General features: G+C 36.3%; 1 protein-coding gene across 2 annotated transcripts in view; it reads left to right on the forward strand.

The window, feature by feature from the left end:
• The window catches only part of PLCB1 (phospholipase C beta 1), a 741541-nt gene that overhangs the window by 41977 nt on the left and 686168 nt on the right, over positions 1-13396 (forward strand). The gene's annotated exons all lie outside the window — the stretch shown is intronic.

Here is a 13396-nt window from a genome sequence, read left to right on the forward strand (position 1 = left end):
CCAACATAAAAGAACACAATAGGTGGGCTCAATAGAAGAGTGGAAATGACAGAAGACAGTGTCAGTGAATTCAGGACAAATTGGCAGAATGTACTCATCTGAACAACAGAATAAATAAAATAGATTTTAAAAAATGAACTGAGCCCCAGGGACCTGTGGAACAATAACAAAATTTCTAAGATTTCTATCAATGGAGTTGCAGAAGAGTCCCAGGGGAATTGGGCTGAGGAATATTTGAATAAGTAATGACTGAACATGTCCCAAATTTGGCAAAAAAACACAACCTAAGAATCTGAGCACACCTCAAACAGGATACACCTTAGGGAATCTACAGCAAGATACACCATGTGTAAACTTCTGAAAACAAAGACAGAGGAAAAATATCTTCAAAGGAGACCAAGAGAAATGGTGCATTAACTACAGAGAAGTACCAATTCAAATCATAATGATTTCTCATCAGGAAACATGGAGGTCAGAAGGCAGTGCATCTGTCGACGGCTGAAAGAAAGTATCTGTCAACAGTGACTTCTGTGTCCAGTGAGAATCTCCTTCTAGGATTTCTCTCAGATGATGAAAACCGGAATTTGTCACTAGTGGACCCACCCATTAAGACTGACTAATGGGATTTTATAAAATAGAAAGGAAATTATAGAAGAAGGAAAATTGGAGTATCAGAAACAGAAAATAATGGAAAGAGCTGAAACATGTGTGCAGGCAATAGACCATCCTATGCCTCGACAGTTTGTAAATCATATTTGATGGTTGAAGCATTATATCAGTATCTGATACTCGAGGCAATGCTATTTAAAAGTAAGAGTGGGTAAAGGGACCTAAATGAAAGTAAGATTTCCACTCTTCAGCTGAAGTGTAAAATATTGATACCCATAAAATGTAATAAATCACATATGCATATTGTATTAGGCCAGGTGCGAGGGCTGATGCCACTAATCCCAACACTTTAGGAGGTCAGTGCAGGAGGAGTGCATGAGGCCAGGAGTTTGAGACCAGCCTGGGCAAGAAAGCAAATTCCATCTCTACAAATAGTTAAAAATAAAAATAACAAAATAAATAAGTAAGATGGGTGTGGTGACATGCGCCTGTAGTTCCACCTACTTGGGAGGCTGAGGCAGGAAGGTTTCTTTAGCACAGGAAGTTGAGCCTGCAGTGAGCTGTCACTGTACCACTACACTCCAGAATGGGTGACAGAGCAAGACTTCATCTCTAAAAAAATATTAAAAGTAATAGTAAAAACTGCAATTACTTTTGCACCAACCTAATAACAAACAAAAACCTTACACTTAAAACATTTATAAAGAAATCAAGATAAAATCCTAAAAAATATTTGACTAACCTCCAAGAAGGCAAGAAAAAGAAAACAGCAGAACAAAAATCAGAGTAAACAAATGGGAAACAAATAATAAAAAGGCAGATGTAAGCTCTAAAATATGAATGAATACCTTAAAGGGTAAAAGCAAAGAGAACCTAGATATAGACCCATATACATATGCTCTGCTGATCTTTTACAAACACACAAAATTAGTCAACAAGGCAAAGGACAGTATTTTCAAGTGATGATGGAGAAATTGGATATTCATAGGCAAAGAAATAAGTAAAAATAAAAAAAGTAGATAAAATGAAGTTCAACATAAGCTTCACACTTCATACAAAAATGAATTCAAATAGATCCTAGATATAAATGTAAAACATAAAACTGTAAAACTTTTAGGAAAACACATGGGAAAATCTTTGGAATATGGATCTAGGCAGAGTTCTTTGACATCAAAACCATGATTCATAAGAATAAAAATTGGATCTCATTAAAATTAAAATAATTTCTCTGTTTAAAATCCTAAAAAGAGGATGAGAAGACAAGCTACAGACTGAGAGAAAGTGTTTGTAAACCACATATCTGCCAAAGGACTTGTATCTAGAATACATAAAGGACCTTCAGATTCACAGGAAAAAAAAACAAAAAACAAAAAACCTAAATCAAACAATCCATTTAGAAAATGGGCAAAAGGTCTAAGTAGACAATCTACTAAAGAGGATACACAGATGGCACATAAGCATATGAAAAGATGTCGCCTTCATTAGCCATTAGGGAAATGCAAATTAAAACCCCAGTGAGATCTCACTGCACACCTATCAGAATGACTGGAATTAAAATAGTGACATTACCAAATGCTGGCAAGGATGTGGAGGAACAGATCAACGGTAGGTTAAACAGTCTGGCAGTTTCTTATAAAACTAAACATGTAGTTACTGTATGATATAACTATTGTACTCTGGAGCATTGATCCCAGAAACATGTTTTAAAAGTATGTTCACCAAAAAAATCTGTACACAAATATTCAAAGCAGCTTTATTAATGATAGCCCAAACTGAAAATAGACCAGATGCCTTCAGTGAGCAAATGGTTAAAGAAAGGTGGCATGTCCATACTGTGACACATGCTACTCAGCGATAAAAAGCAATGAACTATTGGTGCACATAGCCTGGATAAGTCTCCAGTATGCTGAATGGAAAAAGCCAATCTCAAAAGGTTGCATACTGTATCATTCCATTTACATAAGAGTTTTGCAATGGCAAAATTTTAATGAGGGACAAATTTGTGTCTGTAAGGTGTTAGGCACAGGCGTAGGCAGGGATGGAGGCTGCTGTAGTTATAAAAGAGCAACATGAGGAATGCTTGTGGTGACGATGCTGTTCTATATCTTGACTGTGGTGAGGAATACATGAACCTACACATGATAAACTTGTATAGAATTAAATACACACACAGGCACACCCACACACACAAGTAAAACTGGGGAAATCTGAATTAGATTAATAGATTGTATCAATATCAACATCCTGGTTGTGATGTACTATAGTTTTGCAAGATATTACCATTAGGAAAAATTGGGTAAAAGGTAAAACACTCCCTTTATATTATTACTTACAACTGCATGTGAATCTGTAATTATCTCAGTCAAGTTTCAATGAAATAAAAAGGAACCTCCAGAGCAGCACCTGAGGACTCCCAGTTATACTTGACCTCAGAATATCTCTAGACAAAAGTGATAGAATGAATATTACTTTATGAAGAGTTTGTCATAATGTGATATTATCACCACTCCCTTCTCAGTAATCAGTAGTATAATATTATGTTTGTAGAAAAATATCTCATGGTATATCAATGTTTGTTCATATTAAAATCAAATTAAAATAATTTTACATGAGAGTGCAAATGCCTGACAGATTAACTCTTAGGGGGAAGTTTACATTTCAGAAAAAGAATGATCGCTATAGTCAGAATGTTTGTGTCCCCCCAAAAAATCATATGTTGAAACCTAACCTTCACAGTGATGGTATTAAGAGATGAGTCTTTCGGGAGGTGATTAGGTCATGAGAGCTCTGCCCCCATGAATGGGATTTTTGCCTTAATAAAAGAGGCTTTTGAGAGTCTTTTTACCCTTCCACCACATGAGTATTCATAGAAGCCACCTTATGTGAGAAATGGGCAATCACCGGACGCTAAATCTGCCAGCATCTTGATCTTGGACTTCTCAGCCTCCAGAACAGTGAGGAATACATTTCTGTTGATAAATTACCCAGTCTAAGGTATTTTGTTATAATAGTCTAAATGGACTAAGATGATTATGTTAATTCAAATAAATATGACTGCTCTGGGAGAAATGATTTTGGACAATATGGCTTTATTGCTGCTGTTTCTATTCTAGGCTGCTACTCCCTCCTATAAGACACAAGGGCAGAAATCAGCAACTTCACCCTCTTTTTTTGAAGGGCGCTATGCAGGTCCCAAGTATTATTATTACTATTTTTTAAAATTTTATTTGTTCTGGTATGTGATTCAGCTTTTTAAAAATCTTTTATTTATTTTCAGGGGTACATGTACAAGTTGGTTCTATAGAAAAATTACAGGTCCCAGGGATTTGCTGTACATATTATTTAATCACCCAGGTAATAAGCGTAGTACCCAATAGATAGTTTTTCAATCCTCACCCTCCTTCCACTCTCTACTGTCAAGTAGGTCCCGGTGTCTATTATTCCGTTCTTTCTGTCCATGTGTACTCAGTGTTTAGCTCCCACTTATACATGAGAACATGTGATGTTTGGTTTTCTGTTCCTGTGTTAGTTTGCTTGGGATAATGACCTCCAGCTCCATCCATGTTGCTGCAAAGGACAACAGGTGTCACTCTTTTTTATGGCTGCATAGTATCTTATGGTGTATGTTTACCATATTTTCTTTATCCAGGCTACTGTTGATGGGCATTTAGGTCAATTTCATGTCTTCATTTTTGTGAATAGTGCTGCAATGAACATACATGTGCATATGTCTTTTAGATAAAATTATTTATATTCCTTTGAGTATATATCCAATAATGGGGTTGCTGGGTTGAATGGTAGTTCTAAATTCTTTGAGAAATAGCCAAACTGCTTTCCACTGTGGCTGAACTAATTTACATTCCCACCAGCAGTATGTGTTTTTCGATTTTTCTGACTGGTGTGAGATGGTGTCTCGTTGTGGTTGTGATTCGCATTTCTCTCATGATTAGTGACATTTAGCATTTTTTCATATGCTTGTCGGTCATGTATTTGTCTTCTGTTGAAAAGTGTCTGTTCATGTTCTTTGCCTACTTTTAATGGGGTTGCTTGCTTTTTCTTGTTAATTTAAATTCATTATAGATTCTGGATATTAGGCCTTTTTCAGTTTGCAAATGTTTTCTCACATTCTGCAGGTTGTCTGTTTACTCTGTTGATAGTTTCTTGTGCTGTGAAAGAGCTCTTTAGTTTAATTAGATCCTGTTTGTCAATTTTTGTTTTTGTTGCAATTGCTTTTGGCATCTTCCACACAAAATTATTGCCAGGGCCTATGTCTAGAGTGGTATTTCCTAGGTTTTTTTGAAGGATATTTATAGTTTTTGGTTTTACATTTAAGTCTTTAATCCATTTTGAGTTAATTTTTGTATATGGGTTAAAGAAAGAGTCTAGTTTCAATCTTCTGCATATGGCTAGCCAGTTATCCTAGCACCATGTATTGAATAGGCAGTCCATTCCCCATTGCTTGTTTTGTCGACTGTGTCAAAGGTCATATGGTAGTAGGTTTGTGGCTTTATTTCTGGGCTCTCTATGTGGTTCCATTGGTCTATGTGTCTATTTTGTAACAGTACCATGATGTTTTCATTACTGTATAGCCTTGTAGTATAGTTTGAAGTCAGGTAATGTGATGCCTCCAGCTTTGTTCTTTTGCTTAGGATTGCTTTGGCTATTCTGGCTCTTTTATGATTCCATATGAATTTTAGAATTTTTTTTTTTCTAATTCTCTGAAGAATGTCATTGGCAGTTTGTTAATAATAGCATTGAGTTTGTAATAGCTTTGGGCAGTATAGCCAGTTTATCAATATTGACTCTTCCTATCCATAAGCGTGGAATACATTTCTATTTGTTTGTATCATCTCTGATTTCTTTGAGCAGTGTTTTGTAATTCTCATTGTAGAGATCTTTCAACTCCCTGGTTAGCTGTATTCCTAAGTATATTATTCTTTTTTTTGTGGCTATTGTGAATGGGATGGCTTTATTTATTTGACTCTTAGTATTGATATTGTTGGTGTATAGAAATGCTACTGAATTTTGTACATTGATTTTGTATCCTGAAAATTTGCTGAAGTTGTTTATTAAATCAAGGAGCTTTTGAGCAGAGGCAGTAGGATTTTCTAGGTACTAGGTATAAAATCATATCGTCTGCAAACCAAGATGGTTTGACATCTTATCTTTCTATTTGCATGTCTTTTATTTCTTTCTCTTGCCTTATTGCTCTGGCTAGGACTTCCAGTACTGTGTTGAATAGGAGTGGTGAGAATGGGCATCTTTGTCTTGTTCTTGTCCCAGTTCTCAAGGGGAATGCGTCCAGCTTTTCTTGTTCAGTATGATATTGACTGTGGGTTTTTAATAGATGGCTCTTATTATTTTGAGATATGTTCTTTCAATGCCTAGTGTGTTGAGGGGTTTTAACATGAAGTGATGCTGATATTTTAAAAAAGCTTTTCTGTATATATGGAGGTAATCATATGGTTTTTGGTTTTAGTTCTGTTTATGTGATAAATCACGTTTACTGATTTGCGTATGTTAACCAACTTTGCATCCCAGGGATAAAGCCTATTTGATCACAGTGGATTAGATTTTTGATGTACTACTGAATTCAGTTTGCTAGTATTTTGTTAAGTATTTTTGTATCTGAGTTTGTCAAGGATATTGGCCTGAAGTTTTCCTTTTTTTTGTTGTGTCTTTGCCAGATTTTAGTAGCAGAATGATGCTGGCCTCACAGAATGAATTAGGCAGAAGTCCCTCTTCCTCAGATTTTTAGAATAGTTTTAGTAGGAATGGTACCATATTCCCAGGGCTATATAAGAAACAGAGTTGAATTTGATTGAATTTGGAAACAGAGAGATTAAGGAATAGGTCAAAAGTGAGGAATACAGAGGCATGTAATATACTTTCAGCAATCCAAAGTTCAGTTCGTTGACAAAAAATGTATTTGTCAATTTCCTTTTAAATTCCAAATGAGAATTTGGGTTAACTCAGAAGAATATATGCTATCTAGGATAAGAATAAGTGAGGCTAACAGTCTTTAACTATCTGGTAATATGAGATTGCCTGAATCATGGTACCTCTGAACATTGCAACCCTTAAAACTCATGCTATGCATTAATAATTATTGCCACAGGAATATTTATGAAGCATTAAATTTAAAAAAGGAATTGCATTTGGTATTTTTTCATACATTCATAATGTAAAAGTGTGTGTGTGTGTGAATGTGTGTGTAAAGAAGAATAAGATTGGGAGGCTGAGGCAGGTGGATTACCTGAGGTCAGGAGTTTGAGACCAGCCTGGCCAACATGGCGAAACCCCGTCTCTGCTAAAAATACAAAAATTAGCCAGGCGTGGTGGTATGCCTGTAATCCCAGCTACTCAGGAGGCTGGGATTAAAAAAAAAAAAAGAATAAGAAAAAAAGACCAGAAAAATATATGTCAGAATTTTAACAGAGCTTTACTTTGGGGAATGGTAGGAATGTGTGGGGGATTTATTTTCTTTCCAGTGCCATTGTACATCTTCAGATTTCCTTATGATTTCTTTACCTTACTGTTGGAACTAAAAAAATAACAATAACAATACATAATTATTTTTAAAAAGGAAGAAATTTAAGCAAAGGGAAAACTAGCATATGACAAAATAGCTGAGACCGGAGGTGGAGTTTATAAGCCAATAGGCCAAAAGGCCCTGCACTTGGCCTTTTTAGTCCAAGTGATCTATATTTTGGCTGTTTCCTAGAAGTATATGCAAGGATTATCAGTGGTGACTGGAGTGAACAGACTAGCTGTTCAGGAATCTAATGCCTACCATAGCTATTAATAGCTACCACTGGCTGGTCATGGTGGCTCACACCTGTAATCCCAGTGCTTTGGGAGGCTAAGGCGGGAGGATCACCTGAGGCCAGGAGTGCAAGACCAACCTTAGCAACAAAGGAAGACCCTATGTCTACAAAAATGAAAATAAAAAATATCTGGGCATGGTGAATCACACCTATAGTCCCAGCTACTTGGGTTGGTGAGGGCAAGGATCACTTGAGCCCAAGAGTTCCAGGTTACAGTGAGCTGTGATTGTGCCACTGCACTTCAGCCTGAGCTGCAGAGTAAGATCCTGTCTCTAAAAAGAAACAAAAAAGCTACTGCTAATACTGATGTTTAAGAGGTTTCTGGAATATATACCCATAAAGATGAAAAATCATATCTTTTAGTGAGTGACATCCCTGTAAGACACAGGGGCAGCAGCATTCACAGAAATTAGTCTCATATCATTCTGAGACACAAATCGAAAGTTATTCGTTACTAGCAATTCCAGCAGATATAAAACCATGTGAACCAGGTGTGCAGCAGCTTTCCAGTGTTGCGTGTGGAGGATGGGTAGCTCTAATATTTCCTTTTCCTATGGCATACCTCTTTGCAGTTTGACTTTGTAGATCCTCCCATTGAGAGTTGGAGACTATTTCCTCGCCCCTGAAAACTGGGCTGGGGTTGTGAGTTTCTTTGTCTGGTAAAATGTGGTAGAAGTGATGGTGTGTTGTATCTGAGCTTGGTCTTCCAGTGGCCTTTTGTGTTTCTGTTTCATCCTACGGATGTCTATGTCTGTCAAGAGAACAAGCTCAGATTATCCTACCATCCTGCCAGAAGATGAAAGATCATGTGGAAGAGAGACAAGTCATCCTATACCATCAAGCTCCTATTTGACTTGCCAGTTGATCACAGTTGATTATCTTTTTTTTTCTTTTTTGAGACTAAGTCTCACTCTGTTGCCCAGGCTGGAGTACGGTGGTGTGATCTTGGCTCACTGCAACCTCTGCTCCCCAAGTTCAAGCGATTCTTGTACCTCAGCCTCCTGAGTAGCTGGAGTTGCAGGCGCCCGCAACCATGCCCGGCTAATTTTTGTATATTTGGTAGAGACAGGGTTTCACCATGTTGGCCAGGCTGGTCTCGAACTCCTGACCTCTAGAGATCTGCCCACCTCAGCCTCCCAAAGTGCTGGGATTACAGGTGGGAGCCACCGCGACCGGCTGTACAGTTGATTATCTTATTTGCAGCCACTGAGATAAAAGTTGACTCTTTATCTTTAACATAACTTACTGTTAGAATAACCACAATTATTACTCTTTTGGTTAAAAAAGAACCATTTTTTTTTTTGGTATTTGAGGCAGTGAAGCTGCATTCAGCTGAGCTGGGCCCAGATCAGCAGAACCACTGATCTGTCCCACACACACATGAGCAAAGATGAGGCTTTGCTGTATGTCATTGAGCTTTTGTAGTTGTTTGTTATGCAGCATTGTTGCAGTAACAGATACATGATCCATCTGGTTTGATCCTTGTAGTGAAGGAGATTGGTTATCTTTCCTTCAGGGTTCCAGTCGTGGTTCTTCCTTTAATTAGCTATGTGGCTTCAGCAAATATTTTAACATCATTAAGTGGCATATGTAAAATGGAAAAAAAATTTTTGTCTAACTCACAAAATTGCTAAAGTAAAGTGAAATATGTGTAAATGTATTTATTATCTATAAATCACAATGCAAAATTTGATTAATTTAAAACTCTTTGCTCTGTAATAATGTACTACATTTAAGTTTTTTCCCAATGCATTTGATCTTTCAGCTACTACATAAAAGAAACAAACATAAGGACTATTCTAATGCCAAGCCAGTCACAGTGTTAAAATAACATAGGCATATTTTGATACTCCTTGATATGTTTATGATGAATTTGAAATTAACTAGAGAAGAAATTTTGTTTAGTTTTATAAGTGTGGCTTACAGAAGGAGACTTTAAATAAAATAAACCCAAACAAGTTTTGATTTACTCATGGACATGTTTTAGTTCGGAATGTCAAGTATGAGTGTCAGTCTCCAGGGATATCAGGGTGTGAATCAGATGCACATGTTTCACAAGCCACAGGTTTCCATATGATTTTGAAACATAGAAAAAAACTTCACTAATTTAAGCTTATCGGCTTTCAAAGTTACCTTATTTGCAGCCGCTGGTATAAAAGTTGACTGTATATCCTTAACTAGTTTGCTATTTGAATAACCACAAATATTGGGTAAAAAAGAACCAAAAAGAGTTTTTGGCTAAAAAAGAACCAAAAATAGTTTTCTTGGTTTGACTGTAAACTGCAGTCTTCCATCTTGAAAATTTTGAATGTTTATAGATTTTTAAATATGTTTTTGAGATAATATTGATATGTAATATTATAGAATTTGAAGTAATAAATAATGAATGAATAAAATTAAATAAAATGTACTCCAGATACCTTCACCCAGTTACTTACACTGTTAATTAACTTTTAGAGACTATAAATTCAGGTATCAGCCTGTGCCTATATACGCATAGAAAGATAATGCATAAATAGGAGTGCTTTTAGAACAACTAGAGTATATAATGCATACTAATTTAATTAACATCTTAAATTTAACTTTATTTGAAATTAAGCATAAAAAAAGAAGCTGAATATAATCTAAGTGGCTGAACTCTAGTAACAATTTCACTGCAGAATAAGTTGTTTCTAAAAGATCCCTCTAAAGTTCGTAAGAAATGATTATGAAGAAATTGAAGTTTATATCATTACTTCTGTAACTAAAAATTTTCCTTTAACCATCTCTAATTCTTGTTATGGAAGACAAAGAAATTAGATTAGATAGGCTTCTTTTTTACTCTACCATCTCAGCCTCTGAATTTGTTAGTTATACTATTTTTATATTTTTGAGGCTTCTGCCATGCTAGGATGCTTTGTGGCAATAATTTCTGAAGTTCTTCAAAATTAATTTTATCAGAAACTTAGCAATTCAGTTAAAATTGGAAATGCAAAAAGTCTTCAGATGCATAAGAAAGGAAACTCAAACCCATTCATAATAGTAGAAATGTAAATTGTAACCACACTGAGTTTCCATTTCTTACCTATCAGATTGTAAACATTCTGAAAGTTTGGCAATACCTTTATTATTATTATTATTATTATTATTATTATTATACTTTAAGTTCTGGGATACATGTGCAGAACGTGCAGGTTTGTTACATAGGTATATATGTCCCATGGTGGTTTGCTGCATCCATCAACCCATCATCTACATTAGGTATTTCTCCTAATGCTATCCCTCACCTAGTCCCCAACTCCCCGACAGGCCCCAGTGTGTGATGTTCCCCTCCCTGTGTTCATGTGTTCTCATTGTTCAGCCGCCACTTGTGAGTGAGAACATGTGGTGTCTGGTTTTCTGTTCCTGTGTTAGTTTGCTGAGAATGATGGTTTCCAGCTTCATCCATGTCCCTGCAAAGGACGTTAACTCATCCTTTTAATGTTAAGGCTGTGGGGAAACAGGCTTTATCATGCATTGCTGGGAGAAGTGTAATTCACACCACTCTTATGGAGGGTAATTTAGTGATATCTACCAGAACTACATGTACGTAGCTTTTGATCCAATAATTTCTTTTCTGTGCATTTATCTTTTTATATGTATCTGCACATGCACAAAAATAATGGGTGTACAAGGTTAGTCAGCTGAGCTGCTTATAACATTCTAACTTACAAAGAACCTAAGTGTCCATCAGTAAGGGACTGGTTAAATAAATTATGGAACATTCATGCAATGAAATATTTTGCAGCTAAGGGGGAACAGAAGGAAAAGGTGGAGAAGGGAAAAAGAAGAGATCTCTGTATTGATTTAGGAAGATTTATAAAGTATATTGATCAGTAAAATGTTCATGTCCAGAAAGCGTGTGTAAAGAGATAAGATTATATTTGTTTGTATTTGTGTGTGTATATATTCATATATTTATTTATTACATATTATATATATATAAACACTTTATATATAAACACTTTAAGGAAAATGTTTACCTTGTATGAGAAGGGACAGGAGAGGAAGGGCACTGGGCGACTGGTAACTCTGTCTCTTTAATTTGTTTTTATTTATTTATCACTAATAATTACTTATTACAAAAAGAACATTAAAGCATTAATTAAGTGGATTCATTCTGAACAGGACTGCTTTGTCTCAGACTCCTCATTCATGACTTCTTTAATTTGATTGACTTTTTGGTTAGCTAGATTTTTCCATCTAGTTAATTTTAAAGGAAATGAATGAATGTTCTGTTTCCTAAATTGCTGCATGAATGAGGATATCTATCAAAATTGTGTATGACAATTCTCCCTTGAAAACCTTTAAAATATTTTGGTCTCCCTTGTTTTCTACCTCAAAACCTTGTTAGTACTATTCCAGTGTCCTCTGGAATGAGATTGTGTCACTTTCAAAAAGTAGAGTTTTTCACCCTATACTTTTCGTTTTTGTTTTTGTTTTAGTAATTTGTTTTAAGGTGGAAGAGGAGCTCAGTAAAATGGTTTATACTTTCTAATTTTACCCCAAAGTTTGGGTTTCATTTTGGGTTATCTTTTAATATTGCATTATTTTGTGGATTTTAGATTTCTAACTTTCTGTTACGGAATATACTCAGGGAGGTGTTTTATGTCTTCAGAGATGTAACTCAAAATTTTCTCTATGCAATTATTTATGCATTTTTCCTGAGTATGTGAAATAAATTTAAGAATAATCTGAAGTTTTGTGTTTGTTTTTATTGCATATAACTTGAAATTCGTGCTAATTGATGTTGTCTTTACTCTTTATTGTTTAGGCTATGAGTTGTGTGAGTGCTCTCTAATAGAGAAGTAGAATGTTTAATGTCTTTATTCTATATTGACTGTGACATAAGCCTTGTAGATAAAGTTTTTCTATGTGCGGAACGTACAAAATGTCTTGCAGATCTCTGTGAGTTTGCCCCCATGACGCTAAAACAGTATGACTGAAACAACAAAAGGAGCAACACCATCTAGTTTCTGTATGTACCTGTGATAGTCCAGATTCTCTGAGAAGCAGACATCATGATAGTATTAAATGTGCAAAAACTTTATTAGGGAGAACAGCTGTGCGAGTGAAACAAGGGAGGCAGCTGAGGGCAGCTGAGAGAGCCTTCAGACTAAGATGCACGTTTGACCCTGAGTGAAGGAGAGAGGGAGACAAGGTTGGTTGGGAGTGTCCTGGGCTGGCATGCAGTTTCAGGAATCCTGAAGGAGCATCAAAGTTCACTGTTAGAGGAGTCCCATGTCTCCTAGAAAGGGGCATGCCTTAATCTCTCTGTTGGGAGAAGTCACTGCTAGGAGTACTAGATGGCCCCAGCATAAATGGGGTGGTGGCTTTCAGAGCCAAGCAGGCTGAGCCCCTTGGTCAGCTGAGATTCCTATAGGGATTCTTACCAGTGCATCTTTCTAAAGCTTATAGTGGGCCTCTTCTTATTTTACATTTGTTCTTGGATGACCTCATCCACTACTCTGAAGTAGACTATCACCTAGTCTCAGTCTGTAGTCCTGATCACTATCTTCTCTGGCATGCCAAGCCTATTTTCCAATTGCCTTCTGTGTACTTTGCTGCCCTGCAGACCCTCCAAACTCAACACCCCACGATGAATTTAACAATCCTTCACCTCCCCCAGTCCCACCCTTTATTCCTGTCTTAGTTTACCGTGTCTCCTTTCTTCCCCTTCCCATATTGAAAACTAGGAGTCATCTGTACCTCTTCCTCTCCTTTACATCAAATATCCAACCAGCCACTATGTCCTTTGCATGTACCTAAAGTTCTAAACTCGGGTCCCTCCTCCCATTTCTGTTATGACAGTCCTAATTTGGTTCATAGATTCTTCTTTATAATCACGTACTTTAAGATGGAGTTTGCCACTATAGGTCCATCATCTATTTTTTTAAGCAGTAGTGACTGGCAGGTATCTCTCCACTTCCTAAAGTTTTCAT

Source organism: Macaca thibetana, chromosome 10, assembly GCF_024542745.1.
Source record: "Macaca thibetana thibetana isolate TM-01 chromosome 10, ASM2454274v1, whole genome shotgun sequence".
NCBI classification, from domain to species: Eukaryota; Metazoa; Chordata; class Mammalia; order Primates; family Cercopithecidae; genus Macaca; species Macaca thibetana.